This window comes from Ischnura elegans, chromosome 2 (genome assembly GCF_921293095.1).
Source record: "Ischnura elegans chromosome 2, ioIscEleg1.1, whole genome shotgun sequence".
Lineage (NCBI taxonomy): Eukaryota > Metazoa > Arthropoda > Insecta > Odonata > Coenagrionidae > Ischnura > Ischnura elegans.
In genome coordinates this window covers 114,228,748-114,241,788 of record NC_060247.1, presented here as the reverse complement: position 1 = coordinate 114,241,788, position 13,041 = coordinate 114,228,748, and the positions used below count along the sequence as shown (strand labels likewise).

The 13,041-nt window shown below is 39.2% G+C and overlaps 1 protein-coding gene across 4 annotated transcripts in view; it reads left to right on the top strand.

Moving 5' to 3' along the window:
* The window catches only part of LOC124154437 (pyruvate carboxylase, mitochondrial), a 105,482-nt gene that overhangs the window by 60,555 nt on the left and 31,886 nt on the right, over positions 1-13,041 (top strand). The gene's annotated exons all lie outside the window — the stretch shown is intronic.

Here is a 13,041-nt window from a genome sequence, read left to right as displayed (position 1 = left end):
AGAAAATGATTGACAAAAAGGACCATGTAATCGATATCAAGGAACAGAAAAAATCGTATTGTACAGGGTTTATAAATATTTCCTGATAATAGACGCTGTAATTGTACATTATTTTTTGCTTAAAGTGGTCTTCATTTGTTGGATAATCTCGTATCTCTCGTATTGCTCGTTTCAAGTGCTATCTTTTAGGAGATGTCTTTTGTTAACCTATTGATTTTATAATATGTTGGCGTTACCACGGTAATGGTGATGTCATGCTAATAATATTTTCGTGAATCATTGAACGAAAAAACATGCGCCCTTTCTACCATCGTGCTTGCTTTTATTTTTTTATGGCTGCAAACATAATCGCGAGTGTAAACTTCGGCAAACTGCCTTAATTATAGCTTATTTCTCTGTGCAATTGGGATCGCTATGCTAGCCAGCAACACGAGTGGCTACTAGTGTAAACCTATTTAAATGCGCAGTGGGTAGCTACACGTTTTGAGGCCGTGTGAAGATTCCTCTACTGTAATATTCGTGGTCCCTCGTCTCACTCCTGATATACCCTCAGAAAGGTGTCCAATTTTTTTCCGATAATGGCGGCGCAAATTCTGTTGGGATACTGTTTGTCTTTCATAGTGCACCTGTGGTGCCATTTCCTTAGGAGCGAAAAACTGTTCAAATTGGGTCTCTTCCCTCCAAGGACGCCGGAATCCTCTTATAGTCACCCCATATTCGTTTTAATTGCTTGCCGACGAAGGAAGTGCGAGATGCGTGTCTCGTTTTCGTTCGTAGAGATCGTTAAAGGCCCAATTGTGTTGGTGACGTTAGTTGATAAGCACCCCTTTTAAGTGCTGAAGAGGAAAACCTTTGAACCAGGTTTTCATGTCTTCCCGAGCAGGGATGGGAGTCATGGGATTCATTGTTCTTTAAATGTGTGCTCTATTGTCCACTAGTGAGGGTGACTGTCTAGTATTGAACAACTGCCCCATGGTGATGGAAAATCCCGCGAGCTACCATGAGGGGTGTGCTATAGGGGCTTAATTATCCCCCCGAAATCTTTTTAGCTTTCTCAACATTAATTCATGCGGTCGATTAGACACAAAGTTATCATTTATTTATAACATTATCATAAGCTAACTTTATGTAAATTTGTAAATTGTGTATGTTCGAAAATATACTAGACTCGTGGTACAGTGGCCGAATGGTTTATTCGCACAAAACATTTTACAGGTATCTTTTCACATCGGCACGTCCTTTCACTTGGATTAGCGGATTAAAACTGCCAGATCAACTGTCTATCGTTTTCACCATCCAGTCTACCTATTTAGGAACGGCCCGGCGGCCAACCACACGTGCAAATTTCAACCTGGCGGCGGTATACTTCTTCACTTAACACTTGTTTTGTGTAATATTTTGAGTCTGCCGCGTGAACGGTGATGAAATTTACGTGGATTGTCATGAGAAAAAAATTTCTCAACCGGGAATCGATCCGAGGACCTTTGGCTTTTCGGGCCACTGCGGAGACCACCACGTTATACTGAATTCTCATGGCAATCGTACAAGGTGTTAGGCCCCTGTGGTCCATACAAGATGGCAACGCGAGGAAGGAAGGGCTTCAATGAAGCCTCCACCAAATGAGAGCTTCGAACCTGCGATGAAGCCGCGTATGGCGGTATATGGAATATTTTTCCTAATATTTCACGAAGGCCTGACTTATATAGTGCGATGAGCCTCGGTACTGTTACCATGAGGATTCTGGAACTCGTGTAGCGTGGTGGTCCAGGAAGCTTAAGGTCCGTGGTTTAATTCCCGGTCCAGCGGAATTTTTTCTCATGACAATTCATGTAAAAAACTTGTTTTGCTTACGAATGGACATTTCTACAATTTTGATTGAATCTGTCAATAAAGTGGTTTAAGCGTCATTAGAATATAATCATTTTCGACATTTTAAGGGTACGGTTGACCTGCATTTCGCATACATTGAGATAAATCTGTGCTTTTTCTCGCGCAACATCAATTCTCCCTACTTCTAGGGACCTCGTACTCGGAACAAATGACGGTCGACTTCGTCGACGTATGAGCGAGTTTCGAATGTTGTTGTCCTGGGTCGAGGTGTCGTTTCCTCACGGCCTGCTTCGCTCGTTTTATGCTCTCCAATTTATTTAACACTTTGGACGTCAGTATGGTCTTCAATCCAGCCAATAACGCCTTGCGTCACATTTGTGGTTGTAAATCGTGACCTCGGCGCCTTGATGGGATCACGCCGTCAGCGTCAAAGACGACTCGATCGAATTAAGAAATGCGTCCCCTTGCGAAGCTCGTCCAACTTCGTTTCTGTGGCTGCTGTGTCAATCACGTTCTTCTCTAAATTCTGTGCGGAGTCGCTCCCCATTCCCCAATGCTTGGCACCCTCAAATTTGGAGGTCATCATTCCTCCTAAATGGGCCATCAAAGATCATCCTCATCAAAGATTATCCTCCGATGGATACATTTGCTGAGGATGAATTTGAAATTCGGATTTCGCTTCTTGTGATCCGAACATGATTGTTTTGGTAAGCATCGAAATTTTCTGGTCAGATGATTCAGTTGATTGAGTATTAGAGTCGAATTGAAAAAAGATCCTTGTTGAACAAGTGAGTTACATCCCCTTATTAGACCATAAAATTTTCACCTTCGTAACCTGGTATTTAAAAATATATATTTTGAAATTTTCAATTGTGTGCGACCATGCGGATTTATTTTTTGTGTCTTTGATTTATCCAATGTCAACTGTCAAAAAAAAATAATAATTTTAGGACTACCTCACTGTGGAAAATTTAGCAGTCATCTCCTCATGGTATTTTGTTACATGTAGAAAACGTTCAGAAATTCAGTATTCTGTGTAGGTTTCTGAAAGTGTGTGTTTGATTATTATTTCTGAAATTGTGCTTCGTATCCTTAATTATCCTTCTTAGAAATTCTTTCCCCCAGTCCATAATTTTACTGCTCAAACAATATCATCAGTCGATCTCCCAATTCGTTGATACGCACTATGACTTTCATTTCGGTGATTTTTTAATGGTAACTTTAAGAGTGATATATTGTAATCGTGCCAAAATGATTATTACTCGGGCTACATAGCTTCTTCATATACCATCCATTTGGAATATGCGTTAAGCATATGGGATACGGCGCAGATATTTAATCCGTGAACTAAATAAAATACAAAGGAGAACTGCTAAGAGCGAATATAGAGAGACGCACAACTTTTACTTCAATCGTCTCCTCGGAATTGAATTCGCAAGTCCGAAAGACGGACAAATATCCAACGTTAAACCAAATATGCAAAATCGGAAGCTACTAGAGACTACTTGCTAGACTTGTATTTTTGAGCAATGAAGAACTTATCTTTTAGAGCAACACGGTAAAAATCGTCTTTAAACCTCACTTTGTTGCCATGTCCAACAACATGAACGATAAAATATGAATAGACCTTAATAACGGTTTTGCGAGCCGTATAAAATTGTAGTTATTACCGAGAGTTATTTTTCCGAAAGGATAGGGTCAGGAATTAATCCTTTCTCCGAGCAATAAAGGACTTCAATTCTAAAAATACCCTACTTAAATAAACGCCTCACGTCTTTTGAGGCGGCTTGCGGATTGGAATGTAGATAGATGCATGTGCTTATGCGTAACGAATGATTTTCCACGAAAAAGTAATTTTCATAGTAAAAATGAGTGAGATTTTTTATATTTGTATTAGGAAGAAAATATTCCTTGCCTATCCCAATCGATAAAATTTCAATAGCTGATCTAGGTGACCCTTAAAATGTCACCGTACTTGGAGGAGCTCTGGTTAAATTTTAATGTGTGGAATAAGCAAATTTTATTTTATTTCTCATACCCATAGAGTTCCTTATAGTATCTCCTGAATTACGATCAGTTTTTCCCTTTTATAAGGATTGATATTTTTTTTCTTTAGAATCATCTCTGCATATTTGGTTAAAACGTTGGATATTTGTCCGTCTTTCTGACTTGCGAATTCAATTCCGAGGAGACGATTGAAGTTGTGCATTTCTGTATATCCACTTCCTTAAAGGGGGACTACCATTGCCGAGACAGCAATCCGTGGTCTCTGACCCTCGCGGTTGTCCTTGAGCGACACAACCCTAGCGGAACTGGGTCAGGGTCTCCAGACGAATGACTTGATGTAGGTCAGGGGTCGGCATCCCGCGGCCCCGAAAAAATTTGTACGGCGCGCGAAGCTGTTATTAAGGCTTATTCATACGGTGAATTTACCCGTGCTGGTAGGTGTAAAGACTTACTTACCATCAAAATTGCACCACTTTAACGACCAATATTGCACGAATGCTTGTCCAGGAAATAGCCCCTGTTATAATTTCGTGAATCTAGCCTAGCTTTTGTCGAGAGATGCTCTTCCACGGGTGAAAACATCGTGTAAATACGGCTTAAGTTTGTGTTAATTAATTTCATACTTCCGATAATCTAGGCATTAATAGATTGAGTATTTGCTCGAGTCATCGAGCTCGAATATCATGTGAAAAATTAAGTTCTTCCCTGTAAAAATATCTCTTCAAACTACTATTACCGTGGAACTTCGATACTTTGATATTTCGGAATCGCTTTCAATGGGCCTGTCAACAGTGACGTAATGGCAAAATTAGCCGTCCCTGAACGAATTTTCCATAACTTATTTTAGAAGTGAAATATTACTGTCATTTTACTGGCTATTGTTTACATTTTATTACATTTTTTGTTTTGGCTACGAATGTATAAATTAAAAATTTAGAGGCAATAAAATTTAATAAAAGTGATATTTGACTATTATGCCTTTCGTTGACCAGAGGCGGAACGGCGCGTTCCGGCACCATGACACCCATGCCTGTTAACCATTTTTTGTCTTATATGACGGAGTGTTAAAAATAAAGTAATACATTTTTTCCTTTTCTCGATTCGACTCCTGCGTCGCTGTCTGATCGTGGCAGAAAAATCGGCGGCCTCAGCCCTTACGCAGATAATTCTATGACGTTAGGAACCATTCCGAGCCGGTCAACGCATCTAATTGTAAGCGACTCTTTCTCGTGTGGTTCGTTTTTTTATACACTCTGATGAGCGATTCGACCCTTCAACGAACTCTTCGGCCTGAACGATATTACTTTCATGTATTATGTTGACGTCACTAACTCATGATAACCAACTTTCGCGTTTTTAATTGCAATTGAGAGGCCGAATGAGGAAGATTATATTTCGTCGTAACTCATCTTACCATTCGATATACTAATTCTTTTATTGAATTGCGATTTCGATTCAGAGCAAACGACCCCATTCTAATTCTTGCTGGATCCATAGCGTCTCGTACCCGTAAAAGTTTCACTGCATAAATTACTTTTAAAGATAGAATAGCATTTTTTTTCAATTGAGCTACTAAACGAAGCCAGCTTCTTAAATTTGTCTACCTTTATTTTTACATGGAATACATTAGCTGTGTATTTATATTTTTCTTAGGAAATGTTAATAAATCGATTTTTTCCTATATAATCTTTGATCTGGTATCTGGTCTGGTGCAAAGGGATCGGTGCGATGGTTAGTGCTGACTTCCCCCCCCTCGTCCCGGGTTCATATCCCAGTGATATTTTTTTGGACTATCATTTTGATTTCGGAGATTTTTCGGAGACTATCCGATCCCTACTTGAGAGTTTAGTGGAGGCCAAATTTGCAGTACTCGTTCAGCTCCCGTCACGAAACAGCAGCTTAAAACAACGTAGTACGAATCAACTAGCTGAAAATCCTGTTATGAATGGGGTCCTCAGTTTTGCGCTTATAGAAAACAGCGTGACGTAAGTGGTCCGGGTTGATATTGGGACCAAATGACTCAAATATAAACGTTTATGAAGGGTAATAACGTTTTATTTATACGACAGAAGTTGCCGGCATTCATATTACGACAAGTTTCCGTTGTTCTCCGTGTATTGGCGCCCGTGTCGCTTTCTCTAGAACAGCATATAAAACTCGATGTGTTTTATGATCGCCTTTTTTGTGGCCGCGGTCATAACGACGACGGGGATACGGGGTACTCTGGGCAATGTGAAGGAAATGACCGCTGTGAATGGCACCTCCTGCTCTATAAGATCTCCTCTGCAATGGAATGAAGTTGAAAACAAGTCCACGTCTCACAGAAATTTGCGCGATTGGTCGTGAAGAAAGTTGGGAAAGCTATTGAGTCGTCGTTGGCATTATTATTTACCACTTCAGTTTTTGCTTGCGTTCGAGGAAAATTATCGGGAATTCTCTTCATTTAGCAGTACATACGGTCCCAACACTTCAGTGTCTCCCGAAGTTTTCCGTATGCCTCGGATTATGTTCGATAAGTGTAAGGGTTTAATGGTTTTCTGGTTCTTGCGATCGCATATTAATCAGTCTACAGCGCCTTGGTGAGAATTCAATCCAAGTGTGGTTTTCTTGAGAGGGAAAATTATTCTCTTTCAATTGAAATCTTCATCTCACGCGCGTTCTCGCACTGATAATGCTTAGTAGTAGTAGCTTCGATATATAAATATCAGGGAGCCAAGTTCAATGTTACGTTTACTAATTTTAAATAAGAACACCCCATTTAGTGATTGAAAAGTCGATTTATATTAAGGTCTAAATTCGAGTTTTAATAGTTAAATATCGAGGAAACTGAGATCGAGTCGTGATATTAGAGTTTCGATCCAAACTCGATTTTTCAACTTCAATCTTGACCATTTCGTTTGATTTCAGCGGTGTCGTCACCGGCCTATGATAGCATCATCCTTCCCATGAGAAAGACTTTTCTCTAAGGCCGGTAAAATTGGAAAGACGCGCCCTCGATCATCAAGAAAGCGTCTCAATCAGTTGATCTGTATTAAAAATTTTAGTGGAGCTGGTTTCCAAGCGGTTATCCCAGAAGTTTAATATGCTTGCGTTTGTAAATGTTTGATATTAATAATTCAATCACGTATTCGTAGTAGATATTTTGGAAATTTTCTCTACTAATAAATCGTGTATTGTGAGTGTTTTTCGAATGAATATCAAACATGGTTTTGTAGCTACTGTATTTTTCTCAAAAAAGAACGATCGATTTTTTCGATTTTGGTTCAAATTTCGATTTATGTTGAAAAGTCGAACTTTTCATTTCGATTGAAAATCGTTTGTTTGAAAAATCGATTTTGACCGACATTTTTCTATCGCTAACCCCATTTTATTTTATAATTATATTGTTTTAGAATTGTAATATTGTGCATGACGGAGCATCACCGTTTTCCGTGGCGATGGCCTCACGCTTGATTCATTAAACTGATTCAAACTAGGAAACTTTATTATTTGCGTATTTTCCTTATTTCCCCTCATACTTAGGCCCCTGTCGTTACGGACCCGAGCGAAATCTATGGCGCTGCAAGGTCGAATGTCAGAGGCGTGGAATGAGTGCATCATTGGAGTTAATTAAATCGAATAAGAACATGTTTGTGAATGTACAGTTTGTAACATTTAGTGAAGGAACAACCAGTTTCCCTCTGTAGTACCTCTAACCGGTTGCGCAGATCTCAATATTCCAGTGTGAGGAATTAGCACTTATAAGCCATCCTCTGCTTCCATATGTCGCTTGCTTGTATTTTGCGTTTACGCATTTTGATGTCAAATGGCGCCGATTTAAAATGCTGCGTATACGTGACAACATTTTCTCTCAGGATTACTAGTAACGTGTCATCTAGCCTACAGTTGTGCAGCAACCTTAAGATAGATTCTTCTCTGTGTGTCACCATTAGTGCGCTTCGTATTCCTCCACACGTGTTATACCTCTGGTCAAATGTGTCTACCAACTCCGACGTGGATTTCGAAAATCCTCGAAATGTGAGGTGGCCAAGGGAAAGGAACCCCCTTGTGGATGGGAGGGGATATTTCTACACAAACCCCCCCTCCTCAGCACCCTGACTGTGTGTGTGAATTTCACATACCCATGGCTTAGTCTGGGGTGAGCTCTAACGTCTTCTATCCATACCAGTCTTTGGGTTGTTAGTTGTTACCGTTGAGTATTCTTCTATATGTGTATATGAAAGAGGATGATTGTTTGTCCGTCCGCTATGTGTTTTCATACGGCTGCACGGATTGTGACCAAAGCAGGGTTCCCGCTCAACCGTGAAAACCTTAAAACCGTGAATAAGCCGTGAATTTCGTCTACCATGAAAAAACCTGGAAATAGCCGTGAATTTCATCATGAAACCTTAAAAATCTCTCAAACTAATAGAAAAAGAACTACAATTGACAGATCAAAAGAAAAAAAGATATTTCAATCATGTTTCAAGGCTGAGCCACGTAGAGACACATTTATCTCCACTCGCATATTCGAGGTGCATTTATTGGTGCCTTGTGCCATGACGACACATTGATCTTGAGCCTGTGATTGGAAGACCGGCGAACAAAGTGTTCATTAACCTTGGCGAAAAATCAGACACTTCTTTACTTTCCTACCTCTCTGCTCCCTCCATTTTGCCACTCACAACCTTAAGCTTCACCTATATTTTGATATCGATAGGTGACGTCATGAGAAATAGCACTTTCATTGCTGCGTTCGAATTCACGGCGCCTGTCGCGGTTGATACATTTTTAGTTAACGTGCGGGCGGTGATTGTTACGTCATCAATATTTCTGCCTAAAATGGCTTATCAACAGACCGTGAATTTGACGATATTAAGACCGCGAAAACCTGAAAAAAACCGTGAATTTTATAATTTACTAATAGTGGGAACCCTTCAAAGTTAGTAAGTTATTTCATGTAATGCTCCCAAACCCCGTAGTGCTAATTTTGGTTGCGTCTGACCGTAGCCACCGAGAGACAAGGCCTGAGCAACCAGCCGTGACGTCACGACGAGAAGGGTTAGATTATTGCCACTCGTTGTTCGCTTGAACGATCGCAACTGGAGTGAGCGTAATTCTTTCTAATTAGATAGTAGAATTCCTTCGCATTTACTTTGCTACGTTAAAATATTTACCACAAATATTTCAGGTTTACTTTATTCAGCTCTTAACGTCCTTATATATTTACGATTGCAAACTAAACCACCGAAAGTAAGCAAACGCAATGCTCGAACTTCTTGTTCAATAACACATTTTTGCTGCGGGGAATTCTTTGAAAAGCAACAGCTCATTAGTTTTCTCCAAATATATGATAAATTATTCCACGAGACGTTGCTTCTAAGTAACATCAAAAATGCGTAAATTTTCAGCTCTATTCAGGAAACATTTAAACCACGAGTTCTTTTGTGCTGTAATGTCCATTGGTGAAATATGGAGCTGCCACAAAAATTGTCATTGCTCCTGTGTTTTCACTTTTTTAAAACGAGAAATAATAAATAAATTTAATTTCTCCCAGATGCATCTCTGGGCTAGAAAAGTTTTAATATTGTAATGACGTAAAAAAAAACGTCCCGACCACTGTCAAAGCATGCAAAAATACCAGATGCCTGTAAAGCAAACTATTTATACGAGACGTTAATTAATACGTTTTAAAATCTGATCGGAATGAAGTAGCTGGCAAAGGCTTTAACCAAAATTCTCAGTATATCACTCCGGTAGCTTTAGACATCTCACTTACTTGACGAGCTCCTCTCCGAAATTGATTATCTGGATACCATGGACCTGTTTAAAAATAAAGGTCATAGGGGAGTGGAGGTGATGCATAAATAAGGATGTCAGCAGTTGCGTATTAACATGTTTATTATTATCATCAAAACTCGAGTGTAATTGTACACATCACAGAGGACATTCTCAAATGCGGCTGCACACATTTCCCTGGTACTTTTACTTTTAAGCAGAAGTTGAGAGATAGTGAGAGAGAGAAGAATTGCACTAAATATCTACATATCTGTGGAATAGTCAGGCTTGAAAACAGATTTCAAGGACAGGTGTTCGCCAATAAAGTAATAACAGGGATCACTGTCTGGCATGACAGATTTTCAGTAATCAGAGGCAATGACTAAGGAGTCACTGCTATATCTACCAGAAGAGGCAGATCAAAACATTTGGGAGAAAGTCTCACCTAAGATTCCAACATTATATACATTCTTGCGTAAGCTAAACTTCCCTAGTTTTAAAATTGGAACTTTTTCAAAATTAACACTAACATTGCGTGCCTAGTTTACCACAACAGAGAGCTAAATTCAAGGTATGGGGTTGAGGATAATGTGTTCGGAACAAGTATGCAGTCATGCTTATGTACCATTGTCACAACATTTCACAAATCAAGAAACTGAACTTTTCTCCAAGATTCACTAAGCATGAAATAATATTCTGTCGGTCGTATGTCTCCTTCACCGTAATGCTCTCCTCCACCGCCTCTTCCAATGCAGAAAATTTCTTAACCTTTCTTCGTTTGCCTGGGCTCTCCCGTATGCTTGCCTGGGAATACAGATAGATGGGGTAATAGGTAAGTTAGGATGTCACAGCGTCTCAGCCGTGACCATTTCAATGGTGCAGAAAGTAATCTCGCTGTCCTCTCATCATACTTAACTAATTCACGAATTATGCCATGAGGAGCAAAATTCTCTTCACACACACCTGTAAAAGTAATGCAATTCACTATTTAGGTCTCAGTACAACAATCAAATTAAATATTTTACATATTTACGCTCATATAAAAAGTAATCCCTTACTTCCCATTACATGATATTTTGAATGACCATTAATTTATTTTAAAGCATTTTCAATTACTTAGACTACTCTATTTTTCTATTCTACCCCTCATGCCTTTAATTTTTAACCTTGAGAAAACTGAGGCGTGTATAGGGACACCAATGACTACAATATTTATTACGGAGGCTTCCGCGGTGAGTTATTTGGTGATTGGTTTTCGGGTTCATTCAGCATTGACTCATATTTTGCGGACGACAGTTTCGGGCGGGTTCCAGCTCCCGTCTTCGGGTACAAATGATAATCAATGATAATGTCCAATCATTTGGAACCGAAGACGGGAGCTGGAACGCGCCCGAAACTGCCGTCCTCAAAATATGAGACCACGCGGAATGAACCCGAAAAACAATCACCGACAACAATCTTTGTTTAACTATGAATAATCGAGAATCATGGCTCACAGGAATTAATAAGAATTGATTCACCAAATAGGAGTCATGAATAAATAAAATTTGACGAATTGCCCATATTTTTAACTAGAAAGCAATAACTTTTCTCTCACTGCGATCAATACAATAAGCCCCCCAATAAAAAAAGCTATTAATAAATGCTACTCTAGCCGATTGGATTTTTTATATTTGTTTAAATGATACCACGGCCGTGCTTCTTTTATTTATAATTAATTAAGTAAGTACTTGAATACTTGGCCGGCAAGACTAAATTTACACTCTTTCACTCCACCAAACAATAAAATTAAAATAATTTACACACTTCCAAGTACAGGAAATCTTGGACTGCTGTCAGTTAAATTTAAAGAAATTCTTATTTTTTTAAGTAGTAAGTGAATTCCGCTATTCAACTCCTCATCTCTTTAATTATAACCCACAAGATTAATTGTAAATATTTATATTAAATCATGAAAATATTTCATTCACATCAAACGGTGACATAAAAACAATAAGATCTTTTATGCACTGGAGTAATTTCACTGTGCTACCTTTACTTATTACTACATTAAGAACCTTTCAGTAATAGCTTCAAGCAATATCAATCTGAATTAAATGATTTATTTTGATCCACCGAATGGGATTCTTGACTAAATTAAACATGCCGAATTACCTATTTAACAATGAATAACTTTTCCACCACTGCAATCATTACCAAAAGACTTCCAATAACTAAGGCAGGAACGTTTAATAAATGTTTAATCACTCAGGAGACTTTAAAAGTATCCATCGATTCATGCCCTTCAAATTTAAACTCGGCAATTTCATCGAAATAATAAGTAGGCATCTTTAACAAAACCAAAAATTCTTTTGAACCCACTTTCATCAATACCTCTATAATTATACGATACGTACCTTATTGTTCTTTGTTGGCTCAAGTTCTTCTCTCATAATGGCACGAATGGATTTTTCTCAAACTTCTGGATCGCTCGGGAAAATGAAAACAGACACCTTGGGCCCCGTCTTGTAATTTCCTCGGCAGTCAGAAACACTGCGGTAGTTAGGCTAATTTCACAACTTTTTACACTTTAGTAGAACTTCAGTAACATCCACTGCTACCGTAAAACGAACCACTGCTAAAAATCTCTTTAATTTCTTCAAATTATAGTTTTATTTTCACGTCTCACTCATCGAAGCGACTTCTGTTTACCTCTTCGACAATGCCACTATCCTTCCATCAACAACTCCCTAACAACATTTGTAACCCCACTCGTCCTGACGTCACCGACCTTCTCTGCTCGCTTGCGTAGGCCTTGTCTCTCGGTAGCTACGGTCTGACGCGTCGTTATCTCACAATAATTTGTTACGTCACATCATACAACTTCTGCGATTGGGCATCCTGCCGGGTAGGCATTCATCTTGACACGCTCAAAGGGACAACATGACTCGCAAGATAGAACAGCCACCTATAAATCTTCTCGGTGCAAATTTTTTTTGCTGGGTATGCATTCACACAACTTTTTTGGTCTACACATGTACGCAAGCATAGTGATCAATGCTGCGGAGCAGAGTATAAGCTGATCCTGTACACAGCATACAGGAATCGTTTTCTTCCTTTTTTATTGTTCAGCATCCTCCGCTTACCGTCTTACTTCAATTTTGGGTTAACTGCGGGATGCATTAGGGCGGGGGGAGGGGGTTTCAAGTTTCCCACTTCTCTGGGTACTATCCTTCCCCAGAAATGCCGTGTGGTCTGCTAGTTGATTAATCATATAATTAGACTAGGCCTAACTTTGTAGAAATTGTTATATGATCCCTGTCAAAACTTAAAATCAAGTGTTATTTACCACGCTTTCATGGCTTCGGCAGCCCATTTCAATAAGCGGATCTTGGTAGTGCAATTAATTATTTTCAATGTAAAGTTTATTGTGAATCATATTAGCTTTAGACATAGACTGATGAAGTG